This window comes from Schistocerca nitens, chromosome 7 (genome assembly GCF_023898315.1).
Source record: "Schistocerca nitens isolate TAMUIC-IGC-003100 chromosome 7, iqSchNite1.1, whole genome shotgun sequence".
NCBI classification, from domain to species: Eukaryota; Metazoa; Arthropoda; class Insecta; order Orthoptera; family Acrididae; genus Schistocerca; species Schistocerca nitens.
The window spans coordinates 76108868-76124558 of NC_064620.1; positions in this window are offsets into that span (position 1 = coordinate 76108868).

Here is a 15691-nt window from a genome sequence, read left to right on the forward strand (position 1 = left end):
CGAATGGTGCTCGCCGATACCCCAGGAGCAACAGTGTCCCTAATTTGCTGGGAAGTGGCGGTGCGGTCCCCTATGGCACTGCGTAGGATCCTACGGTCTTGGCGTGCATCCGTGCGTCGCTGCGGTCCGGTCCCAGGTCGACGGGCACGTGCACCTTCCGCCGACCACTGGCGACAACATCGATGTACTGTGGAGACCTCACGCCCCACGTGTTGAGCAATTCGGCGGTACGTCCACCCGGCCTCCCGCATGCCCACTATACGCCCTCGCTCAAAGTCCGTCAACTGCACATACGGTTCACGTCCACGCTGTCGCGGCATGCTACCAGTGTTAAAGACTGCGATGGAGCTCCGTATGCCACGGCAAACTGGCTGACACTGACGGCGGCGGTGCACAAATGCTGCGCAGCTAGCGCCATTCGACGGCCAACACCGCGGTTCCTGATGTGTCCGCTGTGCCGTGCGTGTGATCATTGCTTGTACAGCCCTCTCGCAGTGTCCGGAGCAAGTATGGTGGGTCTGACACACCGGTGTCAATGTGTTCTTTTTTCCATTTCCAGGAGTGTAGTTTCAACCTGCTAGTATCGATTCGGCGGTTGGCAAGCGGCGAGATGGCGAGGCACAGAGCACACATACAACCACAGCTATGGCTCTTGACGTATCGGCACTTTAATTCTTCTTAGCGTCGCAATACTTTTCCATTTACTGCCTATGGAATTTTGCCATGCTGTATGGGCGTTGGAACAGCATACCCGAAGCTCAGTGAAACTATGTCTTCCAGGAGAGCCTCCTCGCTCCAGGTGTTGCACAAACCAGTGCCAAACTCCAACAACAACTGAGCCTCTTGTGCAGTGCAGTGCCCGCACGCATTTCCCCGCGCTCGCCTACCATCCACCTTTTACCGCTCCCTGACAGACCGGGTATTCACCCGAGGTTTCGCATTCTACATATCCTAACACATTCCCTACGTATGGACCAGACGCACAGTTACAATTTTAAACATCTTACAACAGTTTCAACATTTGTTACATTTCAATTCTATTACAATATTACTTGACATCTGACATAAACATTAATATTCACATTGAAATTTATTTACAGTTATCTTAACATAATGGCATGAAACAAAAAAAAAATGAAATCAGAACATCAATGACACAAGTTTATCGAAAAATCAGATCGAAAAAATTACTTATATGTACAATAGTACAGAGTCATTGTTGTTACAACTTCAGCGCTATGTTAGAATTAGGATTTCAGTGGAAAAATTGGCAGAGGACGGAAAGACAGAGAAATAGTTGGGAGTTTCTCAGGATGCAAGATAATAAGTGTCTTCGACAGTGTCTAATAAATGCACGTAGAAAGGCCAACGTTCAAGTAACGTCAGACACATTTGTGCGGCAAAAGCTGCGAAGCTTTTGCAAATAGGGCATTTCTTTGTGTTGTTCGTAATATTGCATAAATTGCTGACTAATAATACATTAGTTACATCATCAATGGAACATTAACTGAAAGCACTTTACTTGTCAACATATGCTTGCGCTTTCCATCGAATTCACTATCTGCACAAACCACACTTTTCTCGTTCTCATTATCTGTAAAACTAATGATGTTTGCAGCAAATTGCCGCGATTGTCGGTAAATATATTTTCTACATCTACATCTACATCCATACTCCGCAAGCCACCTGACGGTGTGTGGCGGAGGGTACTTTGGGTACCTCAATCGGTTCACCCTTCTATTCCAGTCTCGTACTTTTCGTGGAAAGAAAGATTGTCGATATGCCTCTGTGTGGGCTCTAATCTCTCTGATTTTATTCTCATTGTCTCTTCGCGAGAGATAACTAGGAGGGAGCAATATACTGCTTGACTCCTCGATGAAGGTATGTTCTCGAAACTTCAACAAAAGCCCCTACCGAGCTACTGAGCGTCTTCCTGCACAGTCCTCCACTGGAGCTTATCTATAATCTCCGTAACGCTCTCGCGATTACTAAACGATCTCGTAGCGAAGCGCGCTGCTCTCCGTTGGATCTTCTCTCTCTCTTCTGTCAACCCTATCGGCTACGCATCCCACACCGGTGAACAGTATTCAAGCAGTGGGCGAACAAGTTTACGGTAACGTCCTTCCTGTGTTTTCGGACTGCATTTCGTTATGATTCTTCCAATGACTCTAAGTCTGGCATCTGCTTTTCCGACGATTAATTTTATATGGTCATTCCATTTTAAATTACTCTTAATGCCTACTCCCACTTTATTTATGGAGTTAACTGTTTCCAGTTTCTGACGTGCTATATTGTAGCTAAATGATGAAGGATCTTTCTTTCTATGTATTCGCAGCACATTACACTTGTCTACATTGAGATTCAATTGCCAGTCCCTTCACCATGCGTCAATTCGCTGCAGATCCTCCTGTATTTCAGTACAATTTTCCATTGTTACAACCTCTCGATATATTACAGCATCATCCGCAAAAAGCCTCAGTGAACTTCCAATGTTATCCACAAGGTCATTTATATATATTGTGAATAGCAACAGTCCTACGACAATCCCCTGCGGCACACCTGAAATCACTCTTACTTCGGAAAACTCCTCTCCATTGAGAATGACATGCTGCGTTCTGTTATCTAGGAACTTTTCAATCCAATCACACAACTGGTCTGATAGTCCATATCCTCTTACATTGTTCGTTAAACGAAAATGGTGAACTGTATGAAACGCCTTGCGGAAGTCAAACAACCCGTGTCTATGGCCCCCTGAGTCTCGTGGACGAATATCGCGAGCTGTGTTTCACACGATCGTCTTTTTCGAATCTCATGCTGATTTCTACAGAGTAGATTTCTAGTCTCCAGAAAAGTCATTATACTCGAACATAATACGTGTTCCAAAATTCTACAACTGATCGACGTTAGAGATATAGGTCTATAGTTCTGCACATCTGTTCGACGTCCCTTCTTGAAAAAAGAGATGACCTGTGCCCTTTTCCAATCTTTTGGAACGCTACGCTCTTCTAGAGACCTACGGTATACCGCTGCAAAAAAAAGGGGGGGGGGGCAAGTTCCTTCGCGTACTCTGTGTAAAATCGAACTGGTATCCCTTCAGGTCCAGCGGCCTTTCCTCTTTTGAGCGATTTTAATTGTTTTTCTATCTCTCTGTCTTCTATTTCGATATCTACCATTTGGTTATCTGTGCGACAATCTGGAAAAGGAACTACAGTGCAGTCTTCCTCTGTGAAACAGCTTTGGAAAAAGACATTTAGTATTTAGGGCTTTAGTCTGTCATCCTCTGTTTCAGTACCATTTTGGTCACAGAGTGTGTGGACATTTTCTTTTGATCCACCTATCAATTTGACATAAGACCAAAATTTCTTACGATCTTCTGCCAAGTCAGTACATAGAACGTTACTTTCGAATTCGTTGAACGCCTCTCGGATACCCCTCCTCACACTACATTTCGCTTCGTGTAATTTTTATTTGTCTGCAAGTTTTTGGCTATGTTTATATATGCTGTGAAGCTCCCTTTGCTTCTGTAGAAGTTTTCTAACTCGGTTCTTGTACCACGGCGGGTCTATTCCATCTCTTACGATCTTGTTTGGCACATACTCATCTAATACATATTGTACGACGGATTTGAAATTTGTCCACTGATCCTCAACACTATCTGTACTTGAGACAAAATTTTTGTGTTGAGCCGTCAGGTACTCTGTAATCTGCTTTTTGTCAATTTTTGTAGACAGAAAAATCTTCCTATCTTTTTTAATATTTCTATTTACGGCTGAAATCATCGATGCAGTAACCGCTTTGTGATCGCTGATTCCCTGTTCTGTGTTATCTGTTTCAAATAGTTCGGGTCTGTTTGTCACCAGAAGGTCTAATATGTTATCGCCACGAGTAGGTTCTCTGTTTAACTGCTCAAGGTAGTTTTCAGATAATGTACTTAAAAAAAATTCAAGTGACTGCTTTTCGTGATCACTATTTGCGCTCAAGGCAACAGCGTGTGCTACTCTGAATTGGAACGTGACTGTATTTAGCTACATGACCAAGTTAGTTCCTGCCACAGACAGGCAACCGGTTCACCTTGCCGAGCAACAAAAGGAAACATGCGTGCCCATTGCGGTTCAGTGGAGCGCGACGTGCCTCCAATTGTTAAGGGACAAGAAGCATTCCAGCACAGTAGGGAGCCAGCCGAACTGGCGTAGTACACCTTAGCGACGTCATTCAAACATTCTATCGTGAGGTCTGTAACTCACTTGCCACTCCATGTGTCCTGTAGCAGCATTTTGCAAACTGGACAGGTCAGTCTGTCCAGTACAAGTTCTATGTACTGACTTGGCAGAAAATCCTAAGAAATTTTGGTCTTATGTCAAAGCGGTAGGTGGATCAAAACAAAATGTCCAGACACTCTGTGACCAAAATGATACTGAAACAGAGGATGACAGACTAAAGCCCTAAATACTAAATGTCTTTTTCCAAAGCTGTTTCACAGAGGAAGACTACACTGTAGTTCCTTTTCCAGATCGTCGCATAGATAACCAAATGGTAGACATCGAAATAGAAGACAGAGAGATAGAAAAACAATTAAAATCGCTCAAAAGAGGAAAGGCCGCTGGACCTGATGGGATACCAGTTCGATTTTACACAGAGTACGCGAAGGAACTTGCCCCCTCCCCCCCCCCCCCCCCCTTTTTGCAGCGGTGTGCCGTAGGTCTCTAGAGGAGCGCAGCATTCCAAAAGATTGGAAAAGGGCACAGGTCATCCCTTTTTTCAAGAAGGGACGTCGAATAGATATGCAGAACTATAGACCTATATCTCTAACGTCGATCAGTTGTAGAATTTTGGAACACGTAATATGTTCGAGTATAATGACTTTTCTGGAGACTAGAAATCTACTCTGTAGAAATCAGCATGGAATTCAAAAAAGACGATCGTGTGAAACACAGCTCGCGATATTCGCCCACGAGACTCAGAGGGCCATAGACACGGGTTGTTTGACTTCCGCAAGGCGTTTGATACAGTTCCCCATATTCGTTTAACGAACAATGTAAGAGGATATGGACTATCAGACCAGTTGTTTGATTGGATTGAAAAGTTCCTAGATAACAGAACGCAGCATGTCATTCTCAATGGAAAGAAGTCTTCTGAAGTACGAGTGATTTCAGGTGAGCCACAGGGGATTGTAGTAGGACCGTTGCTATTCACAATATACATAAATGACCTTGTGGATGACATCGGAAGTTCACTGAGGCTTTTTGCGGATGATGCTGTGGTACATCGAGAGGTTGTAACAATGGAAAATTGTACTGAAATACAGGAGGATCTGCAGCGAATTGACGCATGGTGCAGGGATTGGCAATTGAATCTCAATGTAGACAAGTGTAATGTGCTGCGAATACATAGAAAGATAGGTCCCTTATCATTTAGCTACAAAATAGCAGGTCAGCAACTGGAAGCAGTTAATTCCATAAGTTATCTGGGGGTACGCATAAGGAGTGATTTAAAATGGAATGATCATATAAAGTTGATCGTCGGAAAAGCAGATGCCAGACTGAGATTCATTGGAAGAATCCTAAGGAAATGCAATCCGAAAACAAAGGAAGTAGGGTACAGTACGCTTGTTCGCCCACTGCTTGAATACTGCTCAGCAGTGTGGTATCCGTACCAGATAGGGTTGATAGAAGAGATAGAGGAGATCCAACGGAGAGCAGCGCGTTTCGTTAGAGGATCATTTAGTAATCGCAAAAGCGTTACGGAGATGATAGATAAACTCCAGTGGAAGACTCTGCAGGAGAGACGCTCAGTAGCTCAGTACGGGCTTTTGTTGAAGTTTCGAGAATATACCTTCACCGAGGAGTCAAACAGTATATTGCTCCCTCCTACGTATATCTCGCGAAGAGACCATGAGGATAAAATCAGAGAGATTAGAGCCCACACAGAGGCATACCGACAATCCTTCTTTCCACGAACAATACTAGACTGGAATAGAAGGGAGAAACGATAGAGGTACTCAAGTTACCGTCCGCCACACACCGTCAGGTGGCTTGCGGAGTATGGATGTAGATGTAGATGTAGATGTAGATATTGTAATTTTGTGTTTGTGGAATTAGACTTTCCAGGTCCTTTGTGCACGCAGGTAATGCCGTGCGGACTTTGAGAGCGGGTGCCTCAGGTATCCTGGAGACACTGCAGTGTGAAGACGTACGTCGACCAGCCAAGGGCCACCTTGTTAAGAATGACTGAATATTACTTAGCGCATTTTGAAAGTAATACGGAATAAAGTATTTTCACTTAAATGTTGTGTTCCGTCTCGTCACTGTGGAATGGAAATAACGGGAGGATTTAGTCCTGTCGTACTACACGCTCCAAACTTAAATGAATAAATGCACGGCCAGAGACCTGCAAGTGAACTGCATACACAAGCCTTGTATTTTTGTCGTCCGCAGTCAACAATAAGAGCAGCTGATGTCTAATACTCGTACCTACAAATCATAGCTGTTTGGAACTCTGAAGCCAGCCGGTGTGGCCTAGAGGTTCTAGGCGCTTCAGTCTGGAACCGCGCGGCCGCTACGGTCGCAGGTTCGAATCCTGCCTCGGGCATGGATGTGTGTGATGTCCTTAGGTTAGTTAGGTTTAAGTAGTTCTAAGGTCTAGGGAAGTGATGACCGCAGATATTAAGTCTCATAGTGCTCAGAGCCATTTGAACCATTTTTTGGAACTCTGAGAAGAATGCAACAGAACTTTCGTGTTGCTTTGTTTGGAGAAAACTAGGAGGGCCGTGTCGACCCAGAAAGTACGCTACCATCTCCATCCAGTCAGTTTGGACTCTAGGCGTCCATTACAAAGGTTAGTACGGGTAACATAGTGGAAGGAGAAGGAGGGTAACGTGACATCTGGAATGGAATCTGGTTTGATGGCTTCGATTTCTCTTCACTAACGAGTGCAGGATTTGTCTGGCACCTGACGATCGTTGTAGAATGCAATGGATAGTTAGCTACACTTTCCATAAATCATTCGAATGATTCATTTATGGCAATGATACGGAACGTGTTGGTTTACAGGATAATTATACATGGTTAGCTCCTTCATTAATGTACACGTTATTTTTTAGGTCCTACTCATGCAACTGCACTTAAGAAGAAGTTTCTTTTTTTTTCACGTGATACCGGCTTGTAAATGGAAATTAGACCATGGAATAGAGTGAATTGTCCAGGGTAAATGATTTTGAGTTAGATTTAAAATTTGTTTTTCTCCAGTCGGACATCTTACATTAATGGACAAATGGTCAAAGATTTTTGTTGCTATATACTCAGATAGCTCCTTTATGAGTCTTTGAAAACTTTGATAATTGGTTGTGATGATCAGTTTTCCCTCTAGTGTTCTAAATATGGTCGTTACTGTTCTTCTCAAATTGTGATGGATTATTTATGATGAATTTCATTAGCGAAAATACATACTGTGACGGCGCAGCTAACATGTCTAGGTCCTTGAAGAGGAACCTACATGTGAAGCATTTAGCCTATTTACAGACTCCTGATCATGTGCTTCATTAATTGTTGGTATGATTGTATTTGTTATACAGAATTAAATGCAATGCTTTGCTCAAAATTTCAGGAGAGTCTGTTTTCTGAGAACTCATATGTCGAAAAATATCATTTACAATGTCTTCTGCTGCTTTGCCTCTAATGAGTCTTATTATAATATTAATATCATCTGCAAAAAGTACAAATTCTGCTTTTTAAGTTTTACATGGAAGGCCATTCACAGATATAAGGAATAGGAGCGGACCTGAAATTAAACTCTGTGGGACTCAGTAACTAAAATATTCTACCCTTCCAACATTGTTTGAACTTCTTGCGTTCAAGGAGGTATGTAACTTCACTACTACAAAAGGAGACTGGTCAGTCATGTTTTGGAATGGTATCTTGTACGGCTGTCGGATTCCACTTATTGCCATCGAGTGTAATTTGCGGGTTTAGCAGTATCGGGACAGGATACTCCACCCTGCTCTCATGATTCCGGTGGTGGGTTCCTCACTCAAGACGGCAATGCAGAAATACCCGCCATTTATCCCGTGAACACCTGTTTTATGTGCATGAATTAATCCACCAGAACGACCTGCGGTCTGACATGAACGTGACTAAGTGTACTTGGATCCAGTTGCACATCATCACAAGAACCCTCTTCACACTCTGAAAGGAGAGACGCCTTTGAATAGTAGGAGAAGTTTGAGCACCTTGTCTTGACAATGTTGTGGACACTGTGACAAGGATTCAATCTTGTTGCAGTCCACGGAGTGAAGCAGGGTGTTAGTGTTGTCCAACATCAGATTTTGATTTTACAGATAAACAAATAAGTTGAACTTCCAACACACTGCCTTTTTTTTTTAAATATCATCCTTGTGGTTGTATGGCCGTGTCATATGTGATAAAACTACCAACGTTTCTAATGCTATTATAGGTATCTTTCATCAGGGTATTGAAGAAATTAATTAAAATGAACTCAATCGATGAAGGTCGCCCTTTACTTTTGGTGATTATCTTGCTTAAATTTCACTGCATAATTTTTTGTTTCATAAGGGTTATCTTTCCATTACCCACTTCTTGTGAATAAAACTGCGCAGAGTTTCACATATATGCAGGTGACGCTGAACCATTTTTGAGCAGTTTATGATGTGATCACGTAGAGAAGTAGTGCTTTGACTACATCTCACAGGCAACCACGAGAAGACCTCCAGCAGCGACGTAGCGCTGGTGCCACCAGAACCTGGTTGCTCAGCAAGCAGTTGGCAGACAGTTTCGCCGACTCAGCTTTAATTAATGTCGTCCGCGCCTGCGCCGCCGTCTGGAGCGCCGACTGGAACGCCGGCCGTCACAAAGCCGCCTTCTCCTCCAAATTTATCGCAGCGTCGTGGCAGCCACCTGCCTGCTGCAGCGGCAGGTATTCGGGGAAGTCCTGCCCTGCCTCAGCATCCCTCCTCCAGCTGCCAGCGACGCCGCTGGAGACCCGCTCTAGATTCGGGGCTTCATGTGGACAGAGAGCTTGGAACGTGTCAGCCGAATACTGGGCCGGTCCGTTTCACAGAACAGGAGATATTAGTCCTTCTTTGCTTTAAGGGGAGCCGGAGGTGCCTATGCTGCCCATGTTAAAATCACTAAGTTTGAGGAACATTTATGAATAAACTACCAAATAGAAAAATTTGAATTTTTTTTACATATAGAGTGGTTTAGTATTGCAGTTAATACAGAGGGATTTTGGAGTATCTTTTCTAGTTTCCTTCCAATTATTTTTTTTATTAATGACCCAAATTTTTTACAAATAATTGCTTTATAATTAAACTGAAATGAAACTACTGAACATATTGCCAAATGGCTGTGTTACAATGTAAGTTTGACCACTAGGAGTGCTGTATAAAAATTTCATTTCTCTAGCTTCAGTGGATTTTAAGAAAATGTTCCTTATATTCGAAAAATTCTAATTTACGGGAAATGGCTATCAAAGTTTCTCAATACATTTTCCAATGGATCGAAGACCATACACAAGTCGAACATTCACATCAAACACTCTAGATCGTCCATTTCACCAAAGAGACTGGCATGTGAATTGTAGAAAGTCACTTGATATTTGCAACATGCACAGATTATCTTCATCTCACAAGCTAAACCAAAGGGCTTTGTTATCTCTAGTCCCACTCCTACACTTGAACACATTTTGCGCAGAACACTTTCTTTCAGCACAGAAGATAATAATCCAATATTCAGTACTTCGTTAATATCATCACTGTCACTAACATATTCACGAAATCTGTCACTTCCACCAGTCAGCTTCTTGCTAGAAGATGTCACTGGGCTATGGCCGGCCATGTGTTGCTTAGCAGAAGAACGCACTGTTTCAGTAATGGTATAAGTGTTAATTTTCTTTTCCCTACGTTCTTCCTCTTCTTATATACACGGTTACTAAAACGTGACATCGTAACCAGAACAACGCTTTACACAAGAGGTATAATACTACCAACAACAGGCGCAACACTGAACTAATTCGAAACGGTAAACAGCAAAGAGACGATGTTCCGCGCTCTTAGCGCTTCATTTGTCACAGAAAACAATGTAGCCAACCCTTGCAAACTCGCTGTATGCGTAACATAAGGCGCTGTATGAGTAACAGGCCGAGAAAATCCCAAGCAGTTCGCCAGGAAGTCACGAGAGGGTGTTAGATGCATTCAGCGGCCGCCCATTTCCTCTGCAGGCGTGGGGGAAAATGGTAATAACTCCACTTCTAGGGCGAGTAGAACAATAATTCAAAGTTTACATTAAAGAGGAATGTTCCAATTAATTTTCGGTCGCAAAAAAAAGAATCGTAATTTTTTGGATTTGACCACCTCCGGTGCCCATTAAAACAGTGAATCGTGAAAAGTAATGACAGAAATAACTGGCACTTATAGGTTGATGCCACGTTTATCACTCTCCTTTCTTGCTATTAACAGTAACAGTAGTTGTAGCAATCGGCAAGCAATTTTTTTAAATTCAATTTGCTTGCAGAGGATGTAGGCTCGATATCTTTGGTTCTGGTAACAGATATGGAGATAGCTGATCAGTGGTGTGGCTTTTGTTGGAAAATTCGCAATGGTGGCAAATGTTTTGTGGTGTTTGGTGGAATGCGTATGGTGAAGTGAGACGTCACGAGGAAGACACGGACGTGGTACTGGTCGGAGGAAGGCAGCCTAGATAAGTTCCTTCTGTTGGCCCGAGAGCAGCCACTGGCGTGCAGGGCTATTAGAACGCTGAGGCTAGTTGCGGAGTACTGGATGATTTTCCAGTCTTTTCTGGTTTCAATTTGTTTAAATAGTTCTTTAAATAATTTCGGATGTTTCATAATATTTTGTTTCCTTTAGTTAGTTGATCTCTCTTTTGATTCTGACTACATGAGGCTAGGTAGGTCTTTGTTAGGTCTTCTACACTACTGGACATTAAAATTGCTACACCAAGCAGAAATGCATATGATAAATGGGTATTCATTGGACAAATATATTATACTAGAACTGACATGTGATTACATTTTCACGCAATTTGGGTGCATAGATCCTGAGAAATCAGTACCCAGAACAACCAACTCTGGCCGTAATAACGGTCTTAATACGCCTGGGCATTGAGTCAAACAGTGCTTGGATGGCGTGTACAGGTACAGCTGCACATGCAGCTTCAACACGATAGCACAATTCATCAAGAGTAGTGACTGGCGTATTGTGATGAGCCAGTTGCTCGGCCACCACTGAACAGACGTTTTCAATTGGTGAGAGACCTGGAGAATATGCTGGCCAGGGCAGCAGTCGAACATTTTCTGTGTCCAGAAAGGCCCGTACAGGACCTACAACATGCGGTCGTCCATTATCCTGCTGAAATGTAGGGTTTCGCAGGGATCGAATGAAGGGTAGAGCCACGGGTCGTACCACATCTGAAACGTAACGTCTACTGTTCAAAGTGCCGTCAATGCGAACAAGAGGTGACCGAGACGTGTAACCAATGGAACCCATATCATTACACAGGGTGGTATGCGTTCGCCGCGATGTCGCCAAACATGGATGCGACCATATGATGCTGTAAACAGAACCTGGATTCATCCGAAAAAATGACATTTTGCCATTCGTGCACCCGGGTTCGTCGTTGAGTACACCATCGCAGGCTCTCCTGTCTGTGATGCAGCGTCAAGGGTAACCGCAGCCATGGCCTCCGAGCTGATAGTCCATGCTGCTGCAAACGTCGTCGAACTGTTCGTGCGGATGGTTGTTGTCTTGCTAACGTCCCTATCTGTTGAGTCAGGGATCGAGACGTGGCTGCACGATCCGTTACAGCAATACGGATAAGGTGCCTGTCATCTCGACTGCTAGTGATACGAGGCCATTGGGATCCAGCACGGCGTTCCGTATTACCCTCCTGAACCCACCGATTCCATATTCTGGTAACAGTCAATGGATCTCGACCAACGCAGGCAGCAATGTCGCGATACGATAAACCGCAATCGCGATAAGCTACAATCCGACCTTTATCAAAGTCGGAAAGGTGATAGTACGCATTTTTCCTCCTTACACGAGGCATCACAACAACGTTTCACCAGGCAACGCCGGTCAACTGCTGTTTGTGTATGAGAAATCGGTTGGAAACTTCCCTCATGTCAGCACGTTGTAGGTGTCGCCACCGGCGCCAACCTTGTGTGAATGCTCTGAAAAGGTAATTATTTGCATATCATAGCATCTTCTTCCTGTCGGTTAAATTTCGCGTCTGTAGCACGTCATCTTCGTGGTGTAGCAATTTTAATGGCCAGTAGTGTAGTTTCGAAGAGATTCTTGCAGAGCTTCTTCTTCGATCTATTCACTTAAATAATTTTTCTCCAGCATTTCCAATCATTTGAGAATATAATCTTCATAATGAAGCAAGTGGTACCAGACACTCTTCCAGATAGCACATGACGTTGTAACCTCCCCCTCACTTATCGACCTTAATGACAGTGAAAAATTAAACCGCGTGTACCTAATGGAAATTTGGGAAAGGCAATCGTCACCGAAGTTAATCTGTCGGTAAAGTGGGAGGAAAGGGTTACATCTAAATGAAAGGAAAAATGCAAATGAAATTGGTGGAAATTAATTTTGAGAAAAGGGTAAAATTAATAAAGAAAGTAAATGTGCGGTCGTCACGTTAACAACTAATTGGCGTTAATTAGATATTTGAGATTAGGGAAAATTACGGTCGCCAGTCCCATGGACAACTACTATAATAACTGAAAAAGAAAGGTTATTGCACATATAATTAGCACTAAAAGCGTGGCAACTGAAGGTTGACACGTGTTGGGTGAAAACTGAAAGTTTGTGAGAAGTAATAAACTTCGCTACCCTCTGACTTAATTTAGCAAAAGAATTAATTAAACCGGAAAATTGAAAGTTAATTTAGTGACTGAAATGTATGGTGAACTTTGTTTCTGAAGCACTACGAAATTCAATAAAATAAGGTTAGTCTTGGGCTACCTCAACAATCATTTCAAGAGCTACTTGAATCTACGCAATTTAGAAATAAGAGATTTAACTTTGAACTTGAATTAAATGATTCTGAACAATTAACAATAGTAAAATTTAGTACGTACCAAGCTGAGCTTCAGTCACAGGTAAGCTAAAATATGGTAACAAAACTCGCACTCTTAATTTGTGCTTGTGTAATTTAAATATTGTAGCCAGCTATGAATACTTTAACTGAACTTTGAAATTAAAGCAGTGAAATGGAATGATGTTACTTTAATGCTGGCGTATGAATTTCAACGACACTCGGGTTCATTCCAGAAAAGGAAGGGACCCTACTTGGTAATGCAATTGGGACAATGGGCAACAAAGGTTCATGCTAAGTTGCTGTATTTTTGTGATGCAACAGTTTTAAAAGCTGAGGTCTGCCATACAGTTCTAAAACTTTACGTGCTTCCAGTCTTCCTTGTTGGTTGATTGAAGGTTTGAAGCCGTCGATCGAGGAGGTGGCGACAGTCACTCATTGTCGGCCGTCGCTGTTGCAGAAGCTGGATGTTGGCGCGCCTCTTCCTCGACACGGTCACCAGGCGAAACGGGCTCTTGATGTGCGCCAGCTAATGCTTCCCGTCCGCGACACCGTGTCAGAAACTATCATAGCAAGTCGAGCTCAATTACATGCTGCCAAACCCCGAAAGCGCGGCAACTCGCGGGAGCGTCACACAACACACCTGCTCCACCACCCTCCTCCAGCCAGACTCTCTCTCTGCTCTGACCGCAGAGTTAACACTACCAAAGATCCTAAACACTTTGGTTCTCCACACGACCTATCGATGTAATAGTTCGATAGCATAGTTTTCCCTAAGCCAGACCCAGCGTAAAAATACAGATAATATTTACAAAACAAACCAATTATACATCGACATAAATGCATATATATATATATATATATATATATATATATATATATATATATATAGTAAAACAATTACAATATATCAAGACACAGAAATGTCATATCTTCAGGTAACAAAATAAGGAAAAAAAATTATAGTACAATAGATGGAAATAGGAGGATATGCATTTCCGGCGTTACAACGTTAAGAAAAACTACGCTGTTGCTTCTTTGATACAAATACTTTCAATAGCGTTTCTACAGCTGTCCGATAATTCGTGAATGCAGTTTTCATAATGAAGCCAAATTTTGTTTGTGCTTTCTTGCAGATAGTACCAGACAATACTTCATGCAACTCATAATGTTAAGTAGATCTCCGAAGTGTTAAATCCTGATTACTATGAATAAATTATCCGAATGGGACTGAAATCGATAGATGTGGTGAACATGCACAGACAAACAAATGATTACAATTTCAGAAAAATAGGATGACTTATTCAACAGAAATAGCTTCACAAACTGAGCAAGTCATTAACGCAATAGTCCACCTCTAGCTCTTTTACAGCAGTTATTCGACTTGGTATTGATTGACAGAGTTGTTGGGTGTACTACGGAGAGCCACATTCTGTCCAGCTGGTACATTAGATCGTCAAAATCTCGGGCTGGTTGGAGGGCTCCACGCGTAATGATCGAAACGTTCAAAACTGGCGAGAGATCCGGCTACCTTGCTGACTAATGTAAAGTTTGGAAAGCACGAAAATAAGAAGCACAAACTCACGACGTAAGCAGGCGGTCAGTATCGGGTCATCGGGCCTCAGTTCGAAGCGAGACTCACCACCGACGACAATTCTACTCCTGTCCATGAGATGCCTGCAAGACGTGCCTGAACACGTCCCACGCAGAGGTGTCGCCCACCATACAAATCGACAACCAAGTCTGGGGTGCCATTTCTTTCCATAGTAGGACCCCTTTGGCTGTTACCCGCGGTATCCTTAAAACACAGCGGTACGTTGAGGATATTAGACACCCCGTTTTGTTGCTCTTGATAATGTTCGCCCGCACACGGCGAGAGTTTCTACTGCTTGTCTTCGGGCTAACCTAATCCACCATTGGTCATCAAAGTCGCCGGATCTCTCCCCAGCTGAAACGTTTTGGAGCATTATGGGCTGGGCTCTCCAACAGACTCGGGATTTTGACGATATGATGCACCAGTTTATCAGGATTTTGAACGATACCCCTCAGGAGGACATCCAAGAACTCTATCAGTGGACCGCAAGCCGAATAACAGCTTGGATAAGTGCCAGAGGTGGACCAACGCGTTATTGACTTGTTCCATTTGTGAATCTGTTTATCTTGTGTAGATAATCCATTTTTTTCTGAAATTGTAATCAGTTCTTTGTTTGCACCTGTACATACCCTCTACCGATTTACGTGTATTCCGATAATTCCTTCATAGTGCGTCTTTCGGTGTTGTCTTAGAGTGTTTTGTAACGTTTCGTAAAGTCGCTGCCGCCGCCATCACTCCAGCAGGTGAGTACGCTACCCTCTTCCTGCTCACGTGCTGGACAGTCCCAGACTTCTTCCGCTGCACAGACTGGGCACGCAGACCCGGCTGCCGTCGCAGCTCTCTGTCCCCAAGCCGACTACCACCGACGAGCCACAGGCACCAACCAGGGACATGGCGATGGCTTCCGAGAGGTTCTACCTGACCTTTTTCCATTTAGCACAATAAAACCAGTCGTTTCTCCACAATACGTTAGACTATTGGCCATGCAACGATCAATTCATTTTCAAATAACTTCCGGGAA